Source organism: Heterodontus francisci, chromosome 7, assembly GCF_036365525.1.
Source record: "Heterodontus francisci isolate sHetFra1 chromosome 7, sHetFra1.hap1, whole genome shotgun sequence".
NCBI lineage: Eukaryota > Metazoa > Chordata > Chondrichthyes > Heterodontiformes > Heterodontidae > Heterodontus > Heterodontus francisci.
Genome location: NC_090377.1, coordinates 17,236,805 through 17,251,026, shown reverse-complemented (window position 1 = coordinate 17,251,026; position 14,222 = coordinate 17,236,805).

Below are 14,222 nucleotides of genomic sequence, written 5' to 3'. Positions count from 1 at the left end.
AAAGGGACCGCACCATACAGGGTATTGGGAACCACACACAGTAAAGGACAGGGGGAGAAACATTGAGAATCTGTGCAGTGCTTAAAGGGACCACACCATACAGGCAGAAGGACTTACAGGTGCCACACTACACAGTGTGAGAAATATTGGGAACCATGCACGGTCCATAAAGGGACAGCATCACACTGGTAGAGGCATATTTGGAATCTGGCACTGTGCTGAATTAATGCACAGCAGGAGAAACACTAAGATGCTTGAGGAATGTTTCAAAGACTCATACACAGGAATATGGTAAATAGGAATCTGGAGCAGGGCTTAAAGGAACCCCATCAGATAGGGGAGGAACAATGGGAATGCAGCATGGCTTAAAGAGACCAGTCTACATGCAACCTCCCAGTCCAATGGGAGGTGGCATTGGGAAGCTAGAACTGTCCTTAAAGGAATTGTACATCACTGGAGGAAGGGCCAATGGGGACCTTTGGCAGGTCTTAAAGGAACTGCACTACAGAGGAAGGAGGACACTGGGAACCCAGAGCAGTCCTTAAAGGGGCTGACTACACAGAGATGGGACATTGGGCAACTGGAGCAGGGGTTAAAGGGAATGGAGTACACAGGGAAGAGCCAATGGAAAGTACAAAGGGAGAAGGAAATTGGAATCCTGGAGGAACACTTAATGGGATCGCACTACATTAGGGGATGGACATTGGGAACCTGGAGCATGCCTTAAAGGGACCGCTCGAAAGTGAAAAGTGACAATATGATCATAGAAACTTGGAGCAGGGCTTAAAGGGACTGCACTACGTATGGACAGCAGGAAACGGCAGCAGGGCTTAAAGGGACCGTGACAGTAGGACAATGGACACATAGAACAACACTTAATAAGATCACACAATGCAATGGCTTGACAAAGCCTTCATAGGAACCAGAAATCTTGCTTAACGGGACTGCTGCAAATAAAATGGGAATTAATTGGAGTTGGGAACCAGAATTAATAGAAATATATATGAAAATCGACCTCATTATACACATTTATTGCCCTTTCCTGTGAAGGGTCAGTGAAGCTCTGAAAGGCCGTTTCCTTTTAAAGTTTCACCAACACTACAAAGGAAAAGATGATAAATATACACAGTAAAATAAAGTTTCTAAGCGGCTCTGCCCAATTAAAGATTGTAAACTGGATGTTAGTCATCAAATAAATGGGCAATAGTCCACATCGATAGAGTTGTACCACATACAATTACCTAGTCAGGTTTTGTACTGGTTCCCAAATCATCCACCAGATGCAGTTAATTATATCAAAATTGGTGTTTACGCCAGACAAGGCTTTACTTGTCTGCCTGCCCATATAAAATGCGTGTCCAGGACTACTAATGTGTGAACTTTAACAAGAACATTTTGAAAGGTTTACGCTAAACAGCCCTTTTTTCTTGTGACATCAAAATATTGGGACAATTTACAATGGAAATATGTCTGTGCATATGCTTTGTTTGGAGGAAGAAGAGAAGGAGCAATGGAGGCATATCAGGAACAATGGAGGCATATCAGGAAGGTCAGGCTGTATCAAAGGCAGACTGTGGTGATACACTGCCCCTGACTGGAAATAACTGCTGGACTGGGTACGCAAGTCCTCAGACAGCACCCTAGGACTGTAAAGTTCAAATGTGTACTCACGTTTGTTTCTTTGCCTTCTTTTAGATTCTGCTGAAATGTTTCACAATCTCAGGATGTCCCAAAGTGCTTTAAAGATAATGAAGTACTTTCGAAGTGTAGTGACTGTCGGAATGTAGGAAACGCAGCAGCTCGAAACCCAAAGTACTCCATGAAAAAATTCACAAATATAAGATCAGAAGTGGGAGGTTATAACCAACAGGAAAGACTGAACAGGCCGGGTCTCTTTTCCCTAGAAAAGAGAAGACTCAGAGGTGACCTGATAGAGATCTTTAACATAATAAAAGGGTTTGATAGGGTAGGGGTAGAGAAACTGTTTTCACTTGTGGTGGCGACCAAATTAGGGCACTTAAATATAAAATAGTCACTAATAAACCCAATAAGAAATTCAGGGGAAACTTCTTTACCCAGAGAGTGGTGAGAATGTGGAACCCACTACCACAGGGAGTAGTTGAGGTGAATAGTATAGATGCCTTTAAGGGGAAGCTAGATAAACACATGACGGAGAAAGGAATAGAAGGTTCTGCTGATAGGGTTAGATGAAGAGGGATGGGACAAGGCTCATGTGGCTTTTAAACACCTTCATAGACCTGATGGGCTGAATGGCCTGTTTCTGTGTTGTAGACTGTATGTAATTCTATGCAATGACATTTAAATAATTAAGGGTGTAATTGAAAGAGATGGAAGGATTTTAGAAAACTGAACACTCAACAAGTTCAATCAATACAGAGCAGCAATCAACAAGTCATGTAGAACACTGAACTGAACAGCCTAAAACAGTAGCATGTCCGTGGAGGGAAGTCATGCTTCAACTACACAGTGTGCTGCACTGACACACTTTGAGTATTGTGTCCATTTCTGATCATCAATACATAAGCCCAGAAGATGCCTCAGAGAGGAGCTTGCATCAGAGGACTGAATTATGAGAAAACTCTGGAGCAACTTGGGCTTTTCAACCTTGAAGTGAGGGAACCAAAAGGAGGCCTTGTAGAAACCTGAACACTACTGAAAATAAATCTTGAAAATAACACAAGGATTCACAGAATTAACTAGTTAAAGAAAGAATTAGAACTTACTGAAGGATGTGTTTCTTCATAAACAGTGAGCAAACATACAAAGGACATCATATAGGGTAAAATAGTGGAGAAAAAAAACTTTCCAATCATTTAAGAAACAGAGGGATGTTGTGAAATGGAGACTGGATGGATGACTTAAGCTGAGTTAAACAATTTTCCTCAATATATTGTGGGGGGAGGGGAGCTGGGGACAGGGACTTTATGTTTGTGAAGAGGAAATGAGTCATACTGAATGACTAAACAATGTAAGATAGTAGTATCTACAAAAAAAACTTGCATTTATATAGCTCCTTTAACCTAGTAAAATGTCCCAAGGTGCTTCACAGGAGCCGGGGAGGTGGGGGCATAGTGGTAATGTCACTGGACTAGTAATCCAGAGCCCCAGGCTAATGCTATTGGCAGGTTGCGGAATTTGAATTCAATTAATAAATCTGGAATTAAAAAGCTAGCCAAGTGGTGACCATGAAACCATTGTCAATTGTTGTAAAAACCCATCTGGTTCACTGTCCTTTAGGGAAGAAAATCTGCCATCCTTACTGGTTTGGCCTACATGTAACTCCAGACCCACAGCAATGTGGTGGACTCTTACTGCCCTCTGAAATGGCCAAGCAAGCCACTCAGTTGTATCAACTCTCTACAAAGCATAAGAAAAGGAACAAAACCGGACAGACCACTCGGCATCGACCTAGACACCAGAAATGACAACGGCAAACCCAGCCCTGTCGACCCTGTAAAGTCCTCCTTACTATCAAATGGGGGCTTGTGTTAAAATTAGGAGAGCTGTCCCATGGACTAGACAAGCAACAGCTTACACAGTCTTACTCACAGAATCATACCTTGCAGACAATGTCCCAGACACCACCATCGCCATCCCTGGGTATGTCCTGTCCCACCGACAGGACAGAACCAGCAGAGGTGGTGGCACAGTGGTATATAGTCGGGAGGGAGTGACCTTGGGAGTCCTCAATATTGACTCCGGACCCCATGAAGTCTCATGGCATCAGATCAAATATGGGCAAGGAAACCTCCTGTTGATTACCACCTACCACCCCTCCTCAGCTGATGAATCAGTACTCCTCCATGTTGAACACCAATTAGAAGAAGCACTGAAGATGGCAAGGGCACAAAGTGTACCCTGGGTGGGGGACTTCAATGTCCATCACCAAGAGTGGCTCTGTAGCACCACTACTGACGGAGCTGGCCGAATCGTAAAGGACATAGCTCCTAGACTGAGTCTGCAGCAGGTGGTGAGGGAAAAAACTACTTGACATCGTCCTCACCAATCTACTGTCACAGATGTATCTGTCCATGACAGTATTGGTAGGAGTGACCACTTAACAGCCCTTGTGGAGACCAAGTCCCCTTTTCACACTGAGGGTACCCACCATCGTGTTGTGTGGCATTGTGCTAAATTGGTAGATTTTAAACGGATCTAGCAACTCAAAACTGGGCATCCAAGAGGCACTGTGGGCCATCAGCAGCAGCAGAATTGTATTCAACCACAATCTGTAACCTCATGGTCCGGCATATTCCCCACTCTACCATTACCATCAAACCAGGGGACCAAACCTGGTTCAATGAAGAGTGCAGGAAGACAATCCAGGAGCAGCACCATGCATACCTAAAAATGAGCAGTCAGCCTGGTGAAGCTACAACACAGGACTACTTGAATGCCAAACAGCAGAAGCAGCTCGCAATAGACAGGGCTAAGCGATCCCACAACCAACGGATCAGATCTAATGTAAATAAATAAAAGCAAGTTATGATGAAGGATCACTGACCGGAAATGTTAATTCTGCTTCTCTCTCCACAGATGCTGTCAGACCTGCTGAGTATCTCCAGCGTTTCTTGTTTTTATTTGGATCAGATCTAATGCCTGCGGTCCTGCCACATCCAGTCGTGAATAGTGGTGGACAATTAAACAACTGACAGGAGGAGGAGGCTCCACAAATATCCCCATCCTCAATGATGGGGGAGCCCAGCATCAGTGCAAAAGACAATGTTGAAGCATTTGCATCCATCTGCAGCCAGAAGTGCTGAGTTGATGATCCATCTCGGAGTCCTCCTGAGGTCCCCAGCATCACAGATGCCAGTATTCAGCCAATCTGATTCTCTCCTCGTGATATCAAGAAACGGCTGAAGGCACTAGATACTGCAAAGGCTATGGGCTCTGACAGGATTTCTGGCAATAGTACTGAAGACTGTGCTCCAGAACTAGCCACGCCCCTAGCCAAGCTGTTCCAGTATAGCTACAACACTGGCATCTACGCAGCAATGTGGAAAATTGCACAGATATGTCCTGTGCACAAAAAGAAGGACAAATCCAACCCGACCAGTTACCATATCAGTCTACTCCCGCTCATCAGCAAAGTGAAGGAAGGGGTCGTCGACTTTGCTGTCAAGCAGCACTTGCTTAGCAATAACCTGATCACCGACGCTCAGTTGGGTTCCGCCAGAGCCACACAACTCCTGACCTCATTACAGCCTTGGTCCAAACATGGACAAAAGAGCTGAACTCCAGAAGTGAGGTGAGAGCAACTGCCCTTGACATCAAGGCAGCATTTGACTGAGTATGGCATCAAGGACCCCTAACAAAACTGGAGTCAATGGGAATCAGGGGGGAAACCCTCCGCTGATTGGAGTCATATCTAGCACAAAGGAAGATGGTTGTGGTTGTTGGAGGTCAATCATCTCAGTCCCAGGACATTACTGCAGGAGTTCCTCAGGGTAGGTTCCTAGGCCTAACCATCTTCAGCTACTTCATCAATGACCTTCCCTCCATCAAAAGGTCAGAAGTGAGGATGTTTACTGATGATCGCAAAATGTTCAGCACCGTTCAAAAACGACTGCTCAGATACTGAAGCAACCCATGGCCATATGCAGCAAGACCTGGACAACAAAAGACTTGCAGGTTGATAGGTAAATTGGTCATTATAAATTGCCCCTAGTATAGGTAGGTGGTAGGGGAATATAGAGACAGGTGAGGATGTGGTAGGAATATGGGATTAGTGTAGGATTAGTATAAATGGGTGGTTAATGGTCGGCACAGACTCGGTGGGCTGAAGGGCCTGTTTCAGTGCTGTATCTCCAAATCTAAAAAATCTAAATAAAAAAATCTGAACATCCAGCTTCTCTGATAAGTGGCAAGCAAGTGTGAGGCAATGACCATCTCAAACAAGAGAGAATCTAACCATCTCCCCTTGACGTTCAATGGCATGAACATCGCTGAATTCCCCGACTATCAACATCCTGGGAGTCACCATTGACCAAAACCTGAACTGGACCAGCCACATAAATGTTGTGGATACAAGAGCAGGTCAGATGCTGGGAATCCTGCGGCGAGTAACTCACTGCCTGACTCCCCAATGCCTGTCCACCATCAACAAGGCACAAGTCAGGAGTGTGATGGAATACTTTCCACTTGCCTGGATGGGTGCAGCTCCAACAACACTCAAGAAGCTCGACACCATCCAGGACAAAGCAGCCTGCTCAATTGGCACTCCATCCATCACCTTCAACATTCACCCCCTCCACCACCGATGCACAGTGGCAGCAGTGTGTACCATCTACAAGATGCACTGCAGCAACTCATATCTCTTAGTACCTTTGCCTAACAAAAATTTATAAATCTCAGTTTGAAATATACAAATGTTCCCTATTTCTATTAGCATTAATGTGAAGAAGTGGTTCTTAATTGGGACCTGACCATATTGACTCCAATTGTTCTGCCTTAGGCTGTGAAATTGACAGAAAACATCAGTTTTGTGTCCATAATACCATCCAAGATTTTTAATAGCACCTCACGTTCATAAAGCTGGCATGTTATCTCATTTGTCCAGGAATGCAGATAGCAAATGATTCAATCATTGCTGAATTCCACAGTGTGCTAGTGAGATGGACTCTGCTACATGGAGACAATGGCGTTATCACACAATACAATGACGTGCATCAACTATGCCCCAGTGAATAGCACTCTCACCACTGAATCAAAAGGTCATAGGTTCAAGCTCCACTCCAGAGGTTTGAGCACAAATACGGACTACACTATCAGATACTGTCGTTCAGATAAGATGCTAAACTAAGGCACCATCTGCCTTCTCAGGTGGAGGTGAATGATTCCATGGCACTATTTCAATGAAGAGGAGGGGAGTTCTCTGATGTTATCTGGCCAGTATTTATCATTAAAAACAGACTATCTTCTCATTCTCACGTGATTATTGCTGTGTGTAAATTGGCTGCTGCATTTTCCACATTACAACAGTGACTATGTTAAAAAAGAAGTACTTCAGAGGCTGTAAAGCTTTTTGGGTTGCTCTGAGGTTGTGAAATATGCAGTAAAATGTAATATAGTGGACATTGGGTTGTTACTGGGCAAATTATGTAAATAGACTGTGTGCATCATCACAGGACGTGATCTAATCTGACCTGCATAGAACCTGGTGGAGAGTTGTAGAGGAAATATTGGATGCAAGACATGTTCAATAAGGTCCCGTTATTTCAACTGTCAGACTCTTATATATTCTGTACAAAGCCTTAATAGTTATCAGAATATTACAAAAGGCACTATATAAGTTCTTTTTTCTTTTGCCTGAAAAGGACAAAATCAGTCTTGAAGAATCAATAATGTAGAAACAGATTCACTAGACTATTGCTTGACTAACTAACTAACTACTCCTCACTGTTATTTTGGCTCATTTGGTAACAGTCTCAGCTCCTGAGTCAGAAGGTCTTGAGTCAGAAATGGCTCTAAACTAAACAGGGAAGGGGGTGAAGGATCAAGCTTGGGTTGATGTAGCAAATCAAGGGGTAGAGTCAAGGCAGGAGAGCAGAATAGTAATATGGGAAATGAAGGTCAGAAAATGGCAGGCAGGGACAGAGAGAAAAAACCCAATAACACGCCAACAGTCGAGACTAGATGTTACAAAGATAACAAAAAGATAAAGCTAAAGGCTCTGTATCTGAATGCATGTAGCATTCATAACAAAGTAGATGAACTGATAGCACACATTGAAGTAAATAAATATGACCTGATAGCCATTACGGAGACATGGTTGCAGGATGACAAGGATTTGGTCCTGAATATTGAGGTGCATATGACATTCAAGAAGAATAGGAAGCTAGGTAAAGGTGGAGAGATAGCACTATTAATCAAAAATGGCATTGGTGCAATAGTTAGAGATGACCTTGGTTCAGGAGATCAAGATGTAGAGTTGGTTTGGTTGGAGATGAGGAATAGTACGGGAAAGAAATCAGTAGTGGGAGTAGTGGACTGGGAGCAGCTACTTGTAGGAATGTCTACATCAGACCAGTGGGAGTCATTCAAAAAAGAAGTAGTGAGAGTTCAGGGCCAACATGTTCCCGCAAAGGTGAAGGGTAGGACCAATACGTCCAGGGAACCCTGGATGTCAAGGGATATAGAAGATTGGATAAGGAAAAAAAGGAGGCTTATGGCAGATTCAAATGGCTGGAAACAGTGGAGGCCTGAGAGGAGTATAGAAAGTGTACGGGGGTACTTAAAAAAGTAATAAGGAGAGCGAAGAGGAGGCATGAAAAAACATTGGTGAGCAAGATAAAGGAAAATCCCAAGGCATCTTGTAAGTATATTAAAGGCAAGAGGATAACCAGGGAAAGAGTAGGGCCCATTATGAACCAAAGTGGCAATCTGTGTGTGGAGCCGGAGGACACAGATGAGGTTTTAAATGATTACTTTTGTCTGTGTTCACAATGGAGAAGGACGTGTAGGTGTAGAGAGCAGGGAGGGGGATTGTAATATACTTGAACATATCAGTATTGAAAGGAAGGAGGTATTAGCTGTTCCAGCGGGCTTAAAAGTGAATAAATCCCCAGGCCCAGATGAGATGTATCCCAGGCTGTTATGTAAGGCAAGGGAGGAGATTGCAGGGGCTCTGACACAAATTTTCAAATCCTCTCTGGCCACAGAAGAAGTGCCAAAGGACTGGAGGACAGTGAATGTGGTACCATTATTCAAGAAGGGTAGCAGGGATAAACCAGGTAATTACAGGCTAGCGAGTCTAACATCAGTGGTAGGGAAATTATTGGAAAAATTTCTGAAGGACAGAATTAATCTCCACTTGGAGAGGCAGGGATTAATCAAGGATAATCAGCATGGCTTTGTCAGGGGGAGATCATGTCTAACAAATTTGATTGAATTTTTCGAGGAGGTGACCAGGTGTGTAGATGAGGGTAAAGCAGCTGATGTAGTCTACATGGACTTCAATAAGGCTTTTGATAAGGTCCCGCATGGGAGATTGGTCAAGAAGGTAAGAGCCCATGGGATCCAGGGCAATTTGGCAAATTGGATCCAAAATTGGCTTAGTGGCAGGAGGCAGAGAGTGATGGCTGAGGGTTGTTTTTGCGATTGGAAGCCTGTGACCAGCGGTGTGCCGTAGGGTTCGGTGCTGGGACCCTTGCTCTTCGTAGTGTACATTAATGATTTATACGTGAATATAGGAAGTATGATCAGTAAGTCCACAGATGACATGAAAATTGGTGCTTTCGTAAATAGTGAGGAGGAAAGTCTTAGATTACAGGACCATATAGATGGGCTGGTAAGATGGGCGGAGCTGTGGCAAATGGTATTTAATCCTGAGAAGTGTGAGATGATGCATTTTGGGAGGACTAACAAGGCAAGGGAATATACAATGGATGGTGGGACCATAGGAAGTACAGAAGGTCAGAGGTACCTTGATGTACTTGTCCATAGATCACTGAAGGCAGCAGCACAGATAGATAAGGTGGTTAGGAAGGCATATGAGATACTTTCCTTTATTAGCCGAGGCATAGAATATAAGAGCAGGGAGGTTATGAGGGAGCTGTATAAAATGCTAGTTAGGCCACAGCTGGAGTACTGTGTACAGTTCTGATCACCACACTATAGGAAGGATGAGATTGCACTGGAGAGGGTGTAGAGGACATTTACCAGGATGTTGCCTGGGCTGGAGCATTTCAGCTATGAAGAGACACTGGATAGGCTAGGGTTGTTTTCCTCAGAGCACAGAAGACTGAGGGGGGACCTGATTGAGGTATACAAAATTATGAAGGGCATAGATAGGGTAGATAGGAAGAAACTTTTTCCCATAGCGGAGGTGTCAATAACCAGGGGGCATAGATTTAAAGTAAGGGGTAGGAGGTTTAGAGGGGATTTGAGGAAAAATATTTTCACCCAGAGGGTGGTTGGAATCTGGAACACACTGCCTGAAGAGGTGGTAGAGGCAGGAACCCTCACAACATTTAAGAGATATTTAGATGAGCACTTGAAATGCCATAGCATACAAGGCTACGGGCCAAATGCTGAAAAATGGGATTACAATAGATATGCTTGATGGCCAGTGCGGACATAATGGGCCGAAGGGCCGGTTTCTGTGCTGTATAACACTATGACTCAATGGTCCCCTAACAGTAAGCACAATGTAGGACGAAGTATACAAGAAAAAATATTGGGTACTTGTGATAAAGGGACGGCAATAATCATGGGTGATTTTAATCTACACATAAACTGGGAAAATCAGATTGGCAATTGTAGCCTGGATGAGGAGTTCATAGAATGCTTTTGAGAGAGTTTCTTAGAGCAGCACGTTCTGGAACAAACCAGAGAGCAGGTTATATTAGACTTGGTATTGTGTAATGTGATAGGATTAATTAATGACCTCAGAGTAAAAGCACCTCTAGGTAGCAGTGACCACAATGTGATTGAATTTTACATCCAGTTTGAAAGAGAGAGGAGTGGGTCTAAGACTAGTATTTTAAACTTAAATAAGGGAAACTATGTGGGCATGAAAGCTGAGCTAGCTGAAGTGAACTGGGTTATCAGGCTAGGAGATAGATCAATAGAGAAGCAGTGGCAGACATTTAAGGGGATATTTCAGAAGACTCAGAATAAGTATAGTCCTACTAAAAAGAAAAATTCTAACGGGAGGGCCCACCATCTGTGGTTAACTAAAGAAGTTAAGGAAAGCATTAAACTTAAAGAAAAAGCATACAATTATGCAAAGATGAGTGGCAGGTCATATGATTGATCAGAATATAAAGAACAGCAGAGAATGTCTAAAAGGTTAATCAGGAGAAAGATATTAGAGTATGAGGAAGCTAGCTAGAAATGTAAAAACGGATAGCAAGAGTTTCTACAGGTATTTAAAAAGGAAAAGAATAAGTAAACTGTGTGTTGATCCTCTAGAGAGTGAGAATGGGGAGCTAATAGTAGATAATAAGGAAATGACAGATGAAATGAACAAATATTTTGCTTCTGTCTTCCCTATAGAGGATACAAAAAACATTCCAGTAATAGCTATAAATCGGGAGGTGGAAGGAAGAGAGGAACTTGGTGAAATTACAATCACCAGGGAAGCGGTACTGAGCAAACAGATGGAGCTGCGGGCTAACAAGTCCACGGGTCTTGATGGGCTTCGTCCTAGGGTCTTAAAAGAGGTGGCTAATGAGATAGTAGATGCTTGGGGTTAATTTTTCAAAATTCGCTAGATTCTGGAAAGGTTCCATCAGACTGGAAAGTAGGAAATATAACCCCTCTATTCAAGAAAGGGGAGAGTCAGAAAACAAGTAACTATAGGCCAGTTAGCTTGACGTCTGTCATGGGGAAGGTGTTAGAATCGATCATTAAGGAGGCTATAACTGGGCACTTAGAAAAGCTCAAAGTAATCGGGAATAGTCAGCATAGTTTTGTGAAAGGAAAATCATGTTTAACCAATTTATTGGAGTTCTTTGAAGGAGTAACATGCGCGGTGGATAAAAGGGAGCCCGTTGGCGTACTGCACTTGGATTTGCAGAAGGCAGTTGACTAGGTGCCACATGAAAGGTTATTGCGCAAAGTAGGAGCTCATGGTGTAGGGGGTAACACATTAGCATGGATAGAAGATTGGCTGCCTGGCAGAAAACAGAGAGTATGCATAAACGAGTCCTTTTCTAAGTGGCAGGATGTGATGAGTGGAGTCCCGCAGGGGTCTTTGCTGGGGCCTCAACCTTTTACAATTTATATCAACGACTTAGATGAGGGGAGCGATGGCATGGTAGCTAAATTTGCAGATGACACAAAGGTAGGTAGGAAAGTATGTTGTGAAGAGGACATAAAGAGCTTGCAGACCGACATAGATAGGTTGAGCGAGTGGGTAAAAATCTGGCAAATGGAGTATAATGTGGGAAAATGTGAAGTTGTTCACTTTGGCAGGAAGAATAAAAAAGCAGAGTATTACTTAAATGGAGAATGACTGCGGAATTCTGAGGTGCAGGGGGATCTAGGTGTTCTAGTGCGTGAGTCACAAAAAGTTAGTATGCAGGTACAGCAAGTAATAAAGAAGGCTAATGATTAAAGTTTATAAGATCCTGAACGGTCTTGACAAGGTGGATGTGGAAAGGATGTGGGTGAGTCCAGAACTAGGGGGCACTGTTTTAAAATTTGAGGTCGGCCTTTTAGGACAGAGATGAGGAAAAATGTTTTCTCTCAGAGGGTTGTGCGACTTTGGAACTCTCTGCCTCAGAAGGTGGTGGAGGCGGGGTCATTGAATATTTTTAAGGCAGAGATAGATAGAGTCATGCTAGGCAAGGGAATCAAAGGTTATCAGGGGTAGATGGGAGTGTGGAATTTGAGACACAAACAGATCAGCCATGATCTTATTGAATGGCGGAGCAGGCGAGAGGGGCTGATTGGCCTACTTCTGCTCTTAATTCATATGTTGTGAGTTCAAGTCACTCCAGGGTTTGAGTACATAATCGAGGCTTTAACTTCAGTCCAGTTCTGAGGGAGGTCTGCTTTGCCAGAGCTGCTGTCTATCAAAAGAAACATTAAACCAGGCCTCATCTGTCTGTTCAGATGGGTACAAAACATCCCATGGCACTTTTTCAAAGAATGGTGAGAAATTCTTCCTTAGCCACTAAATAACTTAACCTGTCATTCATCTCATAGCTGTCTAGGGTCTAGAAGCCCGTCCCTAAACCTCTCTGCCTTTCTACCTCTCTCTTCCTTCTTTACGATGCTTCTTAAAACCTCCCTCTTTTGACCAAGCTTTTGGTCATTTATCTTAATACCTTTTTACATTGTTCAGTGTGAAGTTCTTCTTGATAACGCTCCTATAAGGCTCCTTGGGAAGTTTTTACTGCATTAAAAATACTATATAAATGAAAATTGCTCTTATCAATGGCAGAACTTGGATCTCTTCCCCCAAAAAGCTGTTGAGGTTGGGTCCATTTAAAAAGCCAATATAAATGCAAGTTTTTGTTCTTGTTATTAGTTGGATCTTGCTTTGTGCAAATTATCTGATGTGCCTACAAAAACACGAATGGGATGTGAAAAGTGCTATTTAAATGCGAATCTTATTTTTTTCAGATGCTTTCACTGATAGCTTGTCTGAGTTTAAAGTACAGGCCATACAGGAGCATGCTATAGCTGAGGCCTCACCTGGTATGACAAGGGGCAACTTTTCAGAGTGTCAGTGTCCAGCACTACTATGCACGTAAATGCCTTCCATTTCTGCTGTAGCGTTTGAATATGAAAGATTATTGCACAAGGCCCTTGCTCCTTGATTTAGCATTTACAAAGGAGAGCTTGAAGACAGAAGGCAAACTCAGCTGGAGTGTGGTCCAGTCCTCTCCCAGCTCAAGTGCTGGCTTAGATTAGTCGCAAAGATCTTATCTGCCGCTTGCATTCGCCATCACTCTCTTGCATGAGTGCTATTCACTCATCTCTTTTTAGCTCGAACAACCAGTAATAACTGCATGTGCTATTGTGAAAGGCTTGCATCACATAGGAAACATTTCTGTTTGTTTACATACACAGGCACCACGGAAATCTTCCGCATATGAAAGGCAGCAAAAAATAAATCTTCTGCATGATAAAGAACATCTCAGCACCCAACTGTGTTTGCAGCTGTTGTTCTTCAAAAATGCTAGTGATGGGTTTTCATATGATATCAGTATTCTGAATTAACAGATAATAATGGGTTTGGGAAGTGAGTGGGAGAGCTGCACCATGTCTCAAAAGAGCAAACTTGATGGAACAAATAAAAACGTTGTATTTCCAAGGCACCTTTCAGGACCACAGGACGTCCCAAAGCCCTTTACAGCCCGATGAAGTACTTTTGAAGTGTAGCCATGGTTCTAATGTAGAAAACACAGCAAGTTCCCACAAACAGCAATGAGATCATAACCATCTAATCTGTTTTAGCGATGTTGGTCGAAGCACCTCCAACACTGAGGCACTCTCAGTGTCGCATTGAAGTGTTGGTCCAGTTTGAGTGTGCCATTGCTATAAAATGAGGTTGAGTGTCCGTGGTGGTTGGTCAGATGGGAATGTAAGGGGGTGCCTCGGTAGAGAGGGGATGAGTGCAACTGCAAGGAGGAATGTGTCGTGTGATTGCCTTTAGGAGTAATGTACCTTTAAGATCTTAGTTTGCTAATAAGTTAAGTGCCAGTATGTAATCATGTGACTACAAGCTAGCTCACTCTGTAACT